This window comes from Equus quagga, chromosome 2, assembly GCF_021613505.1.
Source record: "Equus quagga isolate Etosha38 chromosome 2, UCLA_HA_Equagga_1.0, whole genome shotgun sequence".
Classification (NCBI taxonomy): domain Eukaryota; kingdom Metazoa; phylum Chordata; class Mammalia; order Perissodactyla; family Equidae; genus Equus; species Equus quagga.
The window spans coordinates 11415826-11433258 of record NC_060268.1 but is presented as its reverse complement, the minus strand read 5'-3'; positions in this window follow the sequence as shown (position 1 = coordinate 11433258).

Below are 17433 nucleotides of genomic sequence, written 5' to 3'. Positions count from 1 at the left end.
CGGTGTGCGTGCCATTTCTGCAGCCCCGCCGAACGAGCCTGGAATGATCCATCAGCTAAGTGTGAGGAGACGTGGAATTAAAACGACCCAGCACAGGTGGCAACCTTAGGAGTAACAACCTGGAGAAAGCAAAGGTTAAGCAGACTCTCTTATCTGCTGGAAAATGCTGTTTTACCAAATGCTTTTACTTTATTCCCCTCTGTAAATATTGTAGGTGCTCTTTCATTGAGGTGGACTTTCTTTGACATATTTCAAAAACTGGGGGGAAAAATATTCTGAACTCTCTAAGGCTCTCCTCCAAGTAAAATATAAATGCCAACTGTGCTTTCAAGTTCTTATGCTGTCACAGATGGGCTGAGATTTTCTATGCTCTGTTAACACTCAAACACAAGGTCTTAGCTAGCTGGCTCCTTGTTATTTAAATCAAATAAAATAGGTAAATCCAAACCTACTAGTATTTAGTAAGTGTTCAACATATATTTAGTGCATGATTGAATAAGGTATGGCACCCTGGACTACATACCAAAAGTTAAAACAACAGATAGATGTTTGATTTAAGATTGCAGTTCTCAGATTATCTTTTTCTTCAAACAGGTTCAAACAGAATGTTAATATGTATGCTTGCACATATAGCAAAATGTTTAAAAAGTGAAATTGTATCTTTCAAATTTGTGGTTCTTAAGGCCTATCTTCTATGCTTAGAGGAATCATAACAAGAAAATGAAAGGAAGACAAAAGTATTACTTACCCCTTGTTTTAAAAAACAATGGGAACATTGATTCTACTACAGACATGGTATTGCAGCCCATTGAGTCATATCCCAGTGGACATAGCCCATTTTTTCATCACAGTCTGGAAATCCTAGAGAAATAGACTTTATTTTTAACCTAATCCAGCCCAACAGTTTTCTCTATTACGTGTATGTATTGATGTTATCTCAGTGTTAACACAGCCTCCTGTGGGGCAGAGGCTGTGTATTTCTAATTCTTTCTCATACAATACCTTGTCCATCATATTTTAAGTCTTACACCCATACAAAGGCTGTTTAACTGCTTGAATATTTGGTTCATAAAGCTTAGAGACCTGTTGCCCACTCCAATCCCCTTTGCATAACTCTTTCCACTTTTCATTTTCAAATAGCTGAACAAAATGCTTTTCTGTAAGAAGTGACACTTCAATAATTCCTCCTTGATAATGGTGATATGGCCATTTAATTATTTTTCCTGTTATAAAAAATCCATCAAAGATCTAGCCTTCTATTTATCTTCAGACAACCAGTCGACATCCAACGGTAACATAAATTGCCCTTTATTAATTTTATGCATAATTAAAATTTCATTTGAAAGTACCAAATTATAAAGATGAGGAAAGTTGAAGCCAGGCAAATTTGAAAGTGGTAATAATTGCACTATCGTTTTCATCTGGAATGCTTTAGAAAACTAACTATCCTTTTAAAGATTTCATTAAATCAAGCTGTAAGTGAAAAGTGAGCAAAGCTGAAGAACAATCTACTGTAAGAGTTGGGAGTGAGGAAAGAAGAAACCCCGGGAGAGGTTGCCAAATAATTTAGCTGTATATGTGCAAATACCCAATGGGAAATGAATAGGATTCATACATTGAAAGCAAATCTTGCCCCAGACTTCTTGGTGTCTTTGTATATGTGGCAACAGCAATCAGAGAATTACTTTTGTGTTTTTGTTCTTGGTACAACAGTATATAGACTCAACTTATGAATTTTAATGTTAGATGGATTATGCAAAAAGAGATCAATAAAATTCAATTTCATAATAAAAATATTTACTAACTAAAGTCTTTATTGACGCTCAGCTTTGAAATGAAGAGTTGGTGCAGTACACTTTTTATTGATCAATAATTACTTAGGATCATTTTGCTACTCTGGTTGTGTGTATAAATAGCTCATAAAAAGACAAGCTTCATATGCTCAGGCAGAAACGTTAGACTTGCTGAATCAGGTCCCCAATGCCTGGGAGAGAGTCAGGTACTTTTGGAAACTACATTAACATTTTAAGGCCACTGAGGGGTCATTAGGAAATTACAACAGGGCTTGATGTGGAAAGTTGGATGGCAGGTGGGTAGGTCAGTACCCCTGCCTCAGGTAAGCTAATGCTCTCACTTACTTTCTTTTAAGTTTGGAAGAACTCACCCATCTGTTTTCCTGCTTATATACCAGTAAGAAACTGAAGAATAGGAACTAGCACTCAAATCCATGATGGCATTCATTCATCCTCAATTGGGCGTACTGTCGCCCTTATTCTAAGTCACACTGGCTTTCTTGTTCCCACGTGTATGGAATAAATCGTTGTTCTTCCAGAATAACAGAAACTCTTCCAAGTCAACAAGGTGACATTTCTCATGGTAGAGTGACAATTTATTTAACGGTACCCTGTCTGCCTAAAAGAGTTAATATACATGATTTTTTTGGTCCCTCTCTTTAACAGAATATGGCCTGAGATTGTTGTGGTTTGGTTCATTCTAAAACAAGGAATAGCTGAACATTTGTTACTGCTAATAAGGAAATACTACAATTAACATGAAAATATTTTATTGAAAATAAATTTGAGGGCCGGTGCTGTGGTGCAGTGGTTAAGTTCGCACGTTCCACTTCAGTGGCCCGGGGTTTGCTGGTTCAAATCCCGGGTGCGCACCTACGCACCACTTATCAAGCCATGCTGTCACAGGCATCCTACATATAAAGTAGAGGAAGATGGGCATGGATGTTAACACATCCAGGGTCAGTCTTCCTCGGCAAAAAAGAGGAGGATTGGTAGCAGATGTTAGCTCAGGGCTAATCTTCCTCAAATAAATAAATAAATTTGAAATTTGGGGAAGAAACAATGAGTCTGTGTTTGTGAAATGCTAAACTGCAATGCTCATGTCTTGTGTACGTGGTTCAAAATATCTCTTGGCAACACCAAATAACAACAGTAATAATAAGTTTATAGGCTAGGACTGTAATTATCTAATAAGTATAAAAAATCATACTGGTTGACAAGTGTAGAAAGACAGGTAAAAAAGAAAAACAGGAAAAACACATCAAGATGCATAAAAGAGTTCTGGCCCCATAATTTAAAAATTTTAAAAAATTTTGTAAGGCAAAGAGTAGGGGAAGAAAATAGCGAAGAGGGAAATTGAAAAAGAAATATTCCTTTCCTGTAGCTCTTGAAATTTTAGAGCTATATCATATCTAGAATCATAGAATTTAGGTTGCTTAAATCTCTGACATTTTTTAGATAAAGAAATTAAAAATAGAGTAGGAATGAAACCAATAAACATCTCCAAGTCAGTGGAGGGTCAGTGACTAGATTTCCTGGCTGGTGCTCTTTCCATGCTCTACTCCCTCTTGTTCTAATCAGCCTGGCTGAGCTTTGCCCCAGGGAAAACTCTTACGGAAAAGGCACCATCTCCCGTTAAGGAACCCCAGACTGGGGTGTTGGATACACAAAAGATTGATGGGTGGCTTTACCCACAGATCCAGGTATTATGTTTTTAGGAATCAAGTCAATATAAGTCTCTATAAATAAGATTTTCCAGTTGATTCTCTCACTGTGAAAACATTGACTTTCATTGTTAGAAGTAATTTCTTCCAATTTCTCTCTATATATGAACTGCTATAAAGTTTGTTCATGAATGAGCTCATAAAGACAAAAGAAATGCTCTATAAAAGCTAGAAGGAGAAGGAAAGAATAAGGACATGCAAAAGAGAAAGGAGCCCTAGCCCCATGACCAAGCTCTGTGCTGTCTAAAACCTAAACTTCCACCCGGCTGTGTAAGAGACAGCAGCCTCAGCGGATGCTGGCACACACACCTGGCATGATCTGTAATAACTTCATACAAACATATGGCTCTGTGTGGTTCTTCTTTTTGTATGCTTGACACTCCCTTAACTTTCACTTGAGTGAGGGATCTCTGTCCAGCAGCCTAATATGAACATAATTAAATTTTTGATGATGGAGACTTTCATTGTAGAAATAATTACTAAATTTTGTGCGTATGTGCATGTGAAGGGTGTGTGTGTATGTGTGTGTGGGGGGTAGTCTAGTCAATGTCATCTCTACTGGAAAACAAGAGGAAGTAATATTATACACAGACAGAAGAGAAAATGGTCCCTTTATGCCTCACACCCGGAACTTGCACCTCTAATGAGAGGCAGGAAATATGAAAAACACTTTAGAAATACTTCTACCTAGAAATGAACATGGAGTTTTGAAAAAAGAAACAACTAGAACTTCTAGACATGAAAAATACAATTATTAAAATTAAAGACTGGATGATGGATTAACAGAATAGACACACATGGAGAGTTAGTAAACTAGAAGAAGAATCTGAAGAAACTATCCAGAATACATTTCATAAAGACAAAGAGATAGAAAGTAAGAGATGTTTAGAAATACAGAAAATAGAAGGAAAAGGACTAATACACGCTTAATCAAAGTTTCTGAAAGAGAGGAGAGTGAGAGCAGAAACAATATTTGAAAAGAAAACAGCTAAGAGATTTCCAGAAGTGATGAAAAATGCCAATCTACAGGATTAGTTTTCTATTGCTGGGTAAACAATTTCCTCAAATTTAGAGGCTTAAAGCCAAACAAATTTGTTATCGCACAGTTGCAATGGGTCAGGAATCTGGGCACAACTTGGGGGAGGTCCTTTACTCACAGTCTCACAGCTCCAGTTAAGGTGTTAGCCAGGCCTGGGGTCTCAGCAAGGCTCAGGGTCCTTGTCCAGGCCCAGTGGTCTTGGCAGAATTCCTTTCCTTGTAGCTAGAGGCGTAAAGTCCCCTTGCTGTCCATATATGTGTATATGTGTGTGTGTGTATACCATATACTATACATATACATGTAGACCTTTAGCCTCTAGAGGCCACCCTCAGGCCCTTGCCACATGACCCCCATTGGCAGTTCGCATGTGGTTGTTTGCTTCCTCAATGCTGTAAAGGAGAATCTCTCACTTTGAACCTCTTTCAAGGAAGGCCTGGACCTCCTTTTAACGGGCTCACCTGATTAAGTTATGCCCACTTAGGATACTCTTCGTTTTGATTAACTCAGAGTCAACTAATTAGACACTTTAATTACATTTTCAAAGTCCCTTCATCTTTGCCATGTAGCGTAACCTCATCATGGGAGTGAATTCCCACCAGATTCACAAGTCAGTCCCATACGCAGGAGGAGAAAATTATACCAGGCCTGTTTACCAGAGGATAGGAGTCTCGGGAACCATCTTAGAATTCTGTCTACTATGTGCAGATTTGAGAATCCAAATAAGTCTCATGAAGAAGGAATAAAAATGAATCCACCCAAATCAGCAAGACTGCAAATCTTTAATGACAAAAAAGATTTTAAAAGCGGCCATAAAGAAGAAAGAGAGATTCACTTCAAAGAGGCAGCAATTAGACAAAGAGTTGACTTCTCAACAGTGACAATGGAATTTGGAACAGTGTTAAGATATAATCAATATACTGAAATAAACCAATGTCACCCTCTAATTATGTGACCAGTGAAAATATATTTCAAAAATGAAAGTGAAATAAACTCATTTTCAGACAAATGAAAACCAAGAATGCTCCGCCAGCAAAACCACACTAAAGAAGATTCTAAAGCAAAAGAAAGTCGTGCTAGATGAAAAACTGAGATGCAAGAAGAATGAAGAAAAAAGAAAGTAGTGATTGTGAATAAATCTGAGCAAATATTAACCTTCTAAGTAATAAAAATAAATGTCTTTAAGGTAAAAAAAGTGAATCTACATGTTGATAGCATATAATTCATGGAACAAATGCTGTAAACATGTTTTAAGGTATAAGGAGTGTAAAGATATTTGTTATTTATTATGTTGTTATATTTATTATAATTTGATGTTATTTATGTATGTTATAATTGTAACAGTAACCACTAAAAAAATATAATGTACAGTTTCTGAACTAGTGGAGGAAACTAAAGATGCTTACAAATACTTAGTCAATCTAAAAGAGGAAAATAAAGAGGGCAAAAAACCCTAAAATTGTCAGAAAAACAGATGATATTTTTAAAGCCAAATGTGTCAGAAATATTATAGTAAATATAAATGAACTAAATACTCTAGCTAGAAGATAAATATTGCTAAACCAAATGATAAAAGAAAACCTATCTATATTTTGTTTATAGGAGACATCTAAAATCATAGGAAAATAGAAAATTTGAAAGTAAAAGAATGAAAAGGACAAATCAGGCCAATAATAATCAAAAGATGGTTTGCAGAGTTATATTAATGTGAGGCAAAATAGATTGGCAAAAAATATTACTAGAAATAAAGAGGGGTCACTTCATAATTGTAAAAGGATAAAACTGCCAGAAATATACAATTTTAAATTTGCATACACCTAATAATACAGAAAGATATGATAGAGAATTTAAATATGTCTCCCAGAGAATGAGCGAGTAAGTAGACAATACATCAGTACGGATATGAATGATTTCAACAATATAACTGACAAGCATGACCTAACAGACATGTTTGCAAAAATGCGTTTCAGAATTATAAACCATTTACACATTCTTTCAGGTACACGAGGAATATTTAGAAACAAGTGATCTTTTACTGGGCAAGAAAACAAGTGTTCAAAAATTTTATAGAATTGGTCTATACCACCATCATTCTTGGACAAGAATGCAATTAAGCTAGAAATGAATAATAATAAGATAATCAGAAAAGGTCTATGGGTTTGGAAACTAAGAAACACTTTTCTAATAACTAATGGTTTGAGGAAGTAATCATACAGACATTAGAAAACATTTAGAAGTGAAAATACTACAAATCATCTTTTTTTTTAAAGATTTTATTTTTCCTTTTTCTCCTCAAAGCCCCCCGGTACGTAGTGGTATACTTTTAGTTGTGGATCTTTCTAGTTGTGGCATGTGGGACGCCGCCTCAGCATGGCTTGATGAACGGTGCCATGTCCTCACTCAGGATCTGAACCAGCAAAACCCTGGGCTGCTGAAGGGGAGTGTGCGAACTCAACCACTCGGCCATGGGGCCAGCCCCACTACATATCATCTTTTGAATGAAGCTAAAGCAGTACTTAGAAGGAAATGTATAGATTCAATATACAAATACGTATACTTAAAAGAAAAAAAGCCTGAAGAATAATGAGCTAATTGTTTAAGTAATTCTCAAGAAGTGAGAAAAGGAACAGCAAAATAAAGCAAAATGTAAAAGAAAATACGTAAAGAAAACAGCAGAAATCAGTAGAAAAACAGTTACAAACATAAAAGGAGAAAAAGGTGAAAACTGATTTTCTAAAAATGCTAATTAAATTGAAAATATCTAGGGAGACTGATTTTTTAAAACAGTCGGTTAGAAAAAACAATATAATGAGTACAGAAACGTTATAACAACAAATGCTGTAGACCTTGAGAAGAAAATAGAAATTTTTATGAATAGTTTTATGAGTATAAATTTGAAAATTCAGATAACTGCAAATTCCAAGAAAACCAAACTAAAATGTTTGAAAAGTAGAAAACGTGATTGTTCCTTTAGTGATTAGAGAAGTTGAAATAGTAATTAAATCTGTCTACAAAGAACTATAAGCTTATATAGTTTTTCTAGTGAGTTGTGACAAAAATCAAAGTACAGATAATTCCAGTTTTGCATAAACTTCTCCAGAGCAAAGAAGGAATACTCTCTAATTCATTTTATGAAGCAGGTATAATATTGATATCAAAATTTGTTAAGGACAGCAAATGAAAATGAAAATTGCAAGTCAATATCACTCATACAAATAGACACTACACCCAAACAAAATATTAGCACATTCAACCAACTATACATAAAAATATTAGTGTATAGTGAAAAACTCGAGTAAATATTTCAACATCATAAAATCAGTTAATATAACCTACTGTGCTTACTGATTAAAGGAAAAAACATAATCTAATACACTCAATAGAAACAAAAAATTATAACTATTTACAGATGATATGACTGTGTACAAAGATTATCAAAAATAGCATGATAAATTATTAAAATTAATAGGTGAATTTATCAAGGTTTCTGGATACAAGGTCAATATACAAAAACCAATTGTATTTCTGTATTCCTGAATCAAATAGAAAATAAAATTTGAATGAAGCATAAAAATATCAGCATGAACAAATTTAATAAATGCAAGACCCATACATAGAAAATGATTTTGCAAAAGCTTATTGAGGAAGGTTAAAGGAGACCTAAAAAATAGCCAAGATGCTCTTGACGAAAAAGAAAGGAGAAGACTTGTTCTCCTACTTATGAAGTCTTAGTTAAAACTATAGTATTTGAGATAACATGGTTTTGGCAGAGGGGTAGATAAACAGACAAAATAATTCTAAAGCAGAGCCTAGAAATAGACTCAAACACACATGAACAGGTGGTGAGTGAATGACATGACCGACTGGTGGGTAAACGATGGATTTTACTGTAAATTCTTCCGGGATGATTGGTTATCCATTTGATGTAGGGATCGGGGAAGAAAGCGGACCCTTACCTCCTTCTCACTGCCCTATAAATGCGTAGAGAAAAATCAGCTCTGGGTATATTTAAAACCTAAAATGAAAGGCAAAAGAACAAAACTTTTAGAAGAAAATATAAGAGAAAACTTTGAAGACTTTGAGGGAAGAAATTTTAACTATCTATACAATGTCCAAACTTTAACAACCAGATTTTTACATTAAAAAATTGGTCAACAACCACATTAAAGTAAGAGCTTCTGTTCATCAAAAGACATTGTAAAGAGAGTGAAAATACAAGACACAGAGTAGAAAGAAGAACTTTTCAATTAATATAACTGACAAAAGACAGCAGTTCAACAGATAAATAAATTAAGGTATAATCACACAAGGAAACAGCAGTGAAAATGAGTGAACTGTAGCTATATGCACCGCACAAACAAATCTTCAAAGCAAAGATCCAAATCACAGAACAATCTACTCAGTAAGTTTCAATTCGCACAATGTTCACAAACAAGCGAAGCTGATATATGATAACACGATGAAACTATAAAGAACCCAGGAGGATGTTTATTACAAATGGCAGGACAGTGGCAGATAAGGAGGGAATGTGATTGGGGAGGGGCATACAGGGGACATTTGAGGCTCTGACAATGCTCTATTTCTCATCTTGGATGGAGAATATAGGGGTGATCTCTTTATTAAAACGTATACACATACGTAGTTAATACACATCTGTAAATGGAAAAGATAAGTTGCTTTTATTCTAATTTAGAATTTCTCATTTTCTGCAGGTTTTGGAAAATAAGTAAGCCATTTAATTAAGAAACAGTACTCTACTATATATGTATATAAATGCATGGCTTTCAATGGTCTTTCTAACCAGTCCTGGGAATTCTTTACAAATAACTTATCTGTGATAGTGCTTGGGTTTGTTCCATGTGGGTGTATTTTCTTAGTTGCTTAACTAAGCTCAGTCAGTGTTACTGAATAGAGAACTTACAGAACGCAAAACTTAAAGGAGTTTTAGGACCTGGGAACAGAACCCAGTTTTCTTGACATTTCTACCATAGTTTTTAAACATATGACAAACAAACATCTCCTGAGAATGATTTCCAGCTCGATTAGTGACTGTGAGTGTGTGTGTGACATTCATAGTGCATATATTCATGAGCTCCTTGAGGGCAAAGGACACTATCTTTTCTATCTATCTATACAAAGAATCTGGCAGAGTCTGATACTTTACTAGGAAATAACTATGACTTTTGAATGGTTAAAAATGCTTTAATTGTATGCCCTCAGCTCCTTTGTCGAAGATAAGCTGTCCATAGATGTGTGGTTTTATTTCTGGGCTTTCAATTCTGTTCCATTGATCTGTGCACCTGTTTTTGTACCAGTTCCATGCTGTTTTGATTACTGTAGCTTTGTAGTATGTTTTGAAGTCAGGGATTGTGATGCCTTCCGTTTTGTTCTTTTTTCTCAGGATTACTTTAGAAATTTGGGGTCTTTTGTTGCCCCATATGAATTTTAGGATTCTTTGTTCTAATTCTGTAAAGAATGTCTTTGGGATTCTGATTGGGATGGCGCTGAATCTGTAGATTGCTTTAGGTAGAACGGACGTTTTAACTATGTTTATTCTTCCAATCCATGTACATGGAATGTCTTTCCATCTCCTTATGTCATCATCCAATTCTCTCAGAAAGGCCTTGTAATTTTCATTATATAGGTCCTTCACTTCCTTAGTTAAATTTACCCCGAGGTATTTTATTCTTTTTGTTGCGATTGTGAATGGTATTGTGTTCTTGAGTTCTTTTTCTGTTAGTTCATTATTAGAATATAGAAATGCTACTGATTTATGAAATTGATTTTGTACCCTGCAACTTTGCTGTAGTTGTTGATTACTTCTAAGAGTTTTCCAATGGATTCTTTGGGGTTTTCTATATATAAGATCATGTCGTCTTCAAACAGCGAGAGTTTCACTTCTTCCCTCCCTACTTGGATTCCTTTTATTCCTTTTTCTTGCCTGATTGCTCTGGCCAGGACCTCCAGTACTATGTTAAATAAGAGCGGTGATAGAGGGTATCCTTGTCTCATTCCTGTTTTCAGGCGGATGGCGTTCAGTTTTTGCCCATTGAGTATGATGTTGGCTATGGGTTTGTCATATATGGCCTTTATTATGTTGAGGTAGTTTCCTTCTATGCCCATTTTGTTCAGAGTTTTTATCATAAATGGCTGTCGGATCTTGTCAAATGCCTTCTCTGCATCTATTGAGATGATCATGTGGTTTTTATTCCTCAGTTTGTTGATGTGGTGTATTACGTTGACTGATTTGCAGATGTTGAACCATCCCTGTGTCCCTGGTATGAATCCCACCTGATCATGATGTATGATCCTTTTGATGAATTGCTGAATTCTGGTTGCCAAAATTTTGTTTAGAATTTTTGCATCTATGTTCATCAGTGATATTGGCCTGTAGTTCTCTTTGTTCGTGGTGTCCTTGTCAGGTTTTGGTATCAGCGTGATGTTGGCCTCATAGAATGTGTTAGGAAGTGTTGCATCCTCCATAATTTTTTGGAATAGCTTGAAAAGGATAGGTATTAAATCCTCTCTGAAAGTTTGATAGAATTCCCCAGGAAAGCCATCTGGTCAGGGGTTTTATTCTTTGAGATGTTTTTGATTGCTGTTTCAATCTCTTTCCTTGTGATTGGTCTGTTCAAATTGTCTGCCTCTTCTTGAGTGAGCCTTGGGAGATTGTAGGAGTCCAAGAATTTATCCATTTCCTCTAGGTTATCCATTCTGTTGGCACATAGTTTTTCGCAGTATTCTCTTATAATCCGTAGTATTTCTGCAGAGTCTGTTGTTATTTCTCCTCGTTCATTTCTGATTTTGTTTATTTGAGCTTTCTCCCTTTTTTTCTTTGTAAGTCTGGCTAGGGGTTTGTCAATTTTATTTATCTTCTCAAAAAACCAGCTCTTTGTTTCATTGATCCTTTCTATTGCCTTTTTCGTTTCAATAGTATTTATTTCTGCTCTGATTTTTATTATTTCTCTCCTTCTGCTGACTTTGGGCTTTATTTGTTCTTTTTTCTCTAGTTCAGTTAGGTGTAGTTTAAGATTGCTTATTTGGGATTTTTCTTGTTTGTTAAGATGTGCCTGTATTGAGATGAATTTTCCTCTTAATACATATTAATGTCTTCTTTGAAAGAAAGAGTGGGAGACACAAGAAGCAAATATTTCCAAAAGGGTGAAATCTATAAGATTAAGAGAACAATTTGCAGGTGGAGTGACAGGATTGGAGAAACACACGTTCTGATTCTTTGGCTTTACAACCACTGTGATATCATTGCTTATTTCCAATTCACTGTATAAGAGCAGAAATATGTAATACCACAGGAGCTGGAGACGTGAACTGAGCCTGAGGCAAGTTTGAATAATTCTGACCCCTGACAATCTTATTCTGGCATTGAAAATGCATGGCTGAGTCTTGGAGGAAAAGCATTTATTTGGAAATCCTCTGAATTAACTTCCATGTAGAATATAGTTTTTATTAAACGATAAGTAATAAAAATGTGCTAATTTGAACTTTACAGATATATTACTAAATTCAATGGCAACTATAGCAATTTTTTGAACATAAACCAACACAATATTTTTTCACTGCACAGTATTTTATCACAGACAATGCTTAGCACTTATGGTGTGTGATGATAACAAAAAGCAAACCAACCTCTTGTTGGCTTTATTATTTTTAAACTCACTGCCGTCAGCGCACCCCTGTGGGGCCTATATCCAGCGTGGACCGACGGCTGGCCTTGATCTGCCACCAGGATAGAAGGAAGGAATTACTCTCAGTTCTTTAAAATAAATTACCTTTACCTTAAAAAGGAACATATGATCAGTTATGTTACCAGACTGCCTTTATGCTGCCAGGACGCTGGCTTTATGAAGGCTTTTGCAGAAGGATCATCTATGAAAAGCATTTGACTTGCTTCCAAGAAGTATATGGTGAGCACCCTCCAGGATGTTTGATTGGCTGATTTTGTAGTGCACAATCAATTCTTTCTATTTAGGAAGGCATCAGATGGAAGTCACAACCATGTCAAACACTGTCCCTGCCGCTTCTCTAAGCCACGACATTTCTAGCAGTAGACAGAAAATTATGCTTGTCATCCCCTTTTAGGTTCAGAGTTAAAGTGAAAATGTCTGCTGTGTTGACCACTCTCTTCTGTTCCATTGAGTTAACTAAACAAGGGAGCTTAGGTGAGAAGACAAGGGAGGTGGAACCATCCAGGAAGTAGAGTTTAAAGACAGCAGGGGACAGCTGCATTAATGGAAACTGTACCATGTGACATGAGTTGTGTTTTCATTAAGTTTGTGGTAAGTGATTTTGTGTTGCTCCAGCACTGAAGGCAAAAGATATCACCACGAGTTGTGCTGAGAGAGTTTTTCTTCTGCCTACGCCAATCTCTCCTGCAAAAACAGAATTTCTACCACTGCATTAGAGACCAGAACATAGCTCTCATTCTGATGCTTTGAAAAAACACCCTTTCAAGTTTTTGCTTGAAGTAGGTTAATAACTGACATCTTCGTGGGTTTGGTCAGTCTGCACTATACAAATGCTTGCTCATTTGTGTGCGTGTGTGTGTGTGTGTTTGTGTGTGTCTGACAAAGATTGGCCCTGAGCTAACACCTGTAGCCAATCTTCCTCTTTTTGCTTGAGGAAGATTGTTGCTGAGTTAACATCTGTGCCAATCTTCCTCTATGTTATGTGGGACACTGCTACAGCATGGTCTGACAAGCAGTGCTAGGTCCATGCCTGGGATCTGAACCTGCGAACCCGGGGCTTCCAAAGCCGAGCAAGCGAACTTAACCTCTACGCCATCGGGCTGGCACCCTGCTTGCTCATTCTTTGTAATGGACATCTAGAAAAAACATATCCTAAAATATCTGGAATGTTTTAATAGTTTCAATTAGTTAGACTTATATAATCAAGAGGCAAATAATACAAATTTTTTGTGTGAATTTGAAACATAGAATGCACCAAATCTTTCTTTTTGTGAAAGGTTTTATTGTAAGATGATCTATTTTGTCTGAGAAAAATGAGTTACATGCAAAAGGTTTTTCGAGAGCAAAGAGTTTAGGGAATATTGAGTTTTTCAAAGGCTGATTTTTTTTCCCTCCACTGTTACCCACAGCCTTCTGTATGCTAATTTGCATTCAATATGCTAATTGCATCCAAGACGGGGATATGGTCTGATGTGTTTCCAAATTGGCTATAGAATTCTTTTTTTCACGAAGTGTCTTTTGGAGCTTAGCATTCCATGGAACCCGCTTGGAGAAACTCCTGTCTCTCCTCAGTAGGTCTCAGATGGAAACCGGGGGGAAATGGCCTAGTTTCTGCCCCTGAGATCTCCCTGTTCCCTCTATCAGATTCCAAATCATCTGCCGAGAGACTTTGGTCCCACAATTTGCTGATACCACCAAAGGAGACCACCAGACATAATCTGCCTATTTGGATCAGACAGTTTCTAAGACGTTCCCCGAGGAAATGTGATGCCCTGGGAAGAACAGGAACTTAAATGATATTTGAATGCCTTCACTGGTGCTTGTCACATCATAGATGCATAGTACATGTCAGTTCAATCCTCTCCCCAATTATGTGTTTGAAAAATAAAGATTTCTTTATGTTGAATTTGCTTCAAACAGAGTAGATACTGAGTACAATCCTAGAATTGCACTAAATGCTATTTGTTATTCAGTGGATGTGAGGATAGCGAGCATCTGACATGGAGTCCACTTTAGATGAAGAGATATTAAAATGATTTGGTAATAAGACACTCTCATCTACAAGGCAAAAGCAATCAGTGGACATACACTAGCCAATAATATTCATGAAATCTGCCAGCCTTAGCTAAAGAGAGCAGCTTTCAAGAGACATTTTGAAATAACAGATGACAGTTTGACTTAGTCCTCATTGCCTTGCATCATACAATTATACAAAGTCAATTGGAAGCTAAGACATTTATAAGAGAAATCATGTTGTTTAAAAATTATGAGTGACTTACTTGATTTGATGTAAGTGCCTTATGTATCTAGCTTTTACTCAAAGTCTACACTGAGGAATTTTGATTTGCATGACATTTGAATTTGTTCCAAACTTTAAGATGTGTGCACTATAATTACTGACATAGGATAGTGGGTGGGAACTATGGGGAGGGAAGGAAGTCACGTCCATTGCAAATCTCCTATAAATGAGGAATATATATATTCTCTCACTTTAACAGCACCTCTGTGGAGGCTCTATTATGATCTCAGTTTTACAAACTTGAGTCCATGGATGCTGAGTGAAATGCCCAAGGTTATGCAGTTATTAAGTCTGGGCAGAGTCAAGACTGTGAACCTGATCTATGAGGCTCTCGAGTCCATATCCTTTCCATCAGTAAGTAGCCTTGAAGTAACAATCAGATTCTATTTAACAAGATATTTTTCATGGTACTTAAAAATATATAACAGTAGATTTCCAAGTAGACATAAAATAAGTCAACTGGCAAAAATGCAATTTTTCATGTGACCCTTTATGTAACACTTTGTCATACTAAGACTGTCATACTTTAGATGGCAGAATAGGGCTGCCCTTGTTCCTTTTGATCCCCCAACATCATGGACACTCGATGCATGTTTAAAAAAGATTCACAGACAATGACTACAATGACTGGGCCCGCGGGCTTTGTCTGAGCGTGCTTTCCATCTGGCTGATTTGTGATTTCATCATCTCACACATTTTATGTTTGCTGATTGAAGGTGACCAAAGTGCCACATATTTCCACATGTTATATAAAATGGTCATTAATGAAGAGGCACAGCAGGTTTCAATTGGCTTCATGTTCATCCTCACTTTTCTCCCCTGGCCTTCACATGGCATTTCCCTTTCTTCCATCATATTTTTAAATCTCTGAAAAATATATTTCTCTAAATTTAAGAACCTATTTCTAGTGACTTGAAAATTTTATCATATGAAACAAAAAGGAGAGACAAGAATAATGTACAAGAACAAAAAGGAATGTTTGTTTAGTGAGTCAGAAACAAATTGAGGTAAATTAAGAACATAGAAAATAAATCAGCATTTTTATAGCATGTACAATGTTGCCTATATTTCTGTCACTTTGAAAAATGGCTGTTAAAATTTGCTAATAGTGTTTCCAAATGCTAAATTGATTGTAATTTAGTAAGCAAGTAATAATAATTTTAAAAAGTGCTCATTTTGCAATGCTTACGTGAAGCAAAAAAGGAAAGAAAAATCCATGCAGAGTTGAAGGCTCTCTGAGCACAAGACGAATGACCACGAAGAAAACACATTGCGTCTGCTCTATACCCGCTTGACCTGAGAGGGACTAGTTTATAATTTCTTGGAATAGAAATTAAAGGCATGTGTTCTCTTATTCATACAAAACAATGCTAATTGAAATATTTATATGTGAAGTTATGATTTGTATATAATAGGATTTGTATATAATTTGAGGAAAGGATATACTATGTGATTGAACTAAAATAAAAATATAATATTACTGTTTTTCATTAATTCTGACAAATTCGCCATACTTTGACATCCCTGAAGTAAAAATTTAATATCAAAAGCTGTGTGAAAAAATCAGATATAGATTTAATTCTTTTCTGCATTACTAAAGGACTAAGATTGGACAAGCACATGCAGTAGGTAAATAATGCAGGCCCTTTGTTTCGCCCAGATTTTCAGCTCTCTCCTGCAAAACATTTCACAACCAGTCAGTGGGAGCAGATTAAAGAAATATTTTATTCTCTGTACTTATATTTCTTCTCTAGTGAAGGTGCTGATGGCCTTGAAACTCCTCATTCCTGGAAGCGTTTGTTCCTGCTCTCTTGGTCTGCCCACAGATCAGCTTAGATGGGACTTCATCTTCAAGATCCAACTCCAGGGCTTACATAAGCACTCATCTGTGATCCTGAAAGACTTTGGCACTTGACCAAGTCTTCATCTTTTGCCCACTCACTCACACTCACTGACAGTGTAGATGAACCACTCTACATCCTCGCCAATGATTTTTGCTTTTAGTCCACTCCAGTCGCCCCCAACCATGCTATAGACGTTGCCCTTTCCAAGTCTTCTCCTGAAGTCTTTAACACCTACATCCTTCTGTCAATAACCTTGCTTCCTTCCATTTCTTTCATGTTCTTACTCACACTACACCTGTTCTTGGACCTCATTGAGACTTCTTTTCTTTTCAACTCTTCTTTTCCTTCCAAGTGGTTGATTCCCTGCCAGCTTTACTTCTTTATGTGAAATAAAGCCAAGACTTCATCATTCATAACTTCAACATTTTGGTTGCTAGCACTTTCAAATCCCTTATTCCCTGTTCTTTCATCTGGTGAGCTTATAACTCTGGTTTAATTCAAATTTCTACTCTTTCTTGTATCTAGACAGATAACCTCTGGAAAACAAGTCATACAAGAAGGCAGACTGATCATATCACAAATCTATGGTCTCCAACATTTGACTGGTAAATAAATTCTCTTCATAATTATGTCCCCTGCCCAATCAAACTAACGACTGCTGCTAAATCTTTGACTTCCTCCTCATACTTCTGTCCCACTACTTCCATTTTGGTTTCAACTTATTGTTTCCTATTTCACATACAAAATAGTAGTCATTAACAGAAACTAAGAATTTGCATTCCACTAACAAATTTACTTTAATCTACAGCCAGACTCTAAACCTATTCCCATTGTCTGTGCTCTGGCTTCAATGGTCACTAGGAAACTTATTCCTACTGGTTCCTTCTTCTCAGCAGTAAACATAGTCAGGTCCCTCCACAATATCTCTCCTGCTATGTACAGTCAAGTCTTTAAAACATTGGTCCATATTTACTGTCTCTATTTCCTTACTCTTCATTCACTCTTCAACTCAACTAAAATGTTGCTTCCGCCTA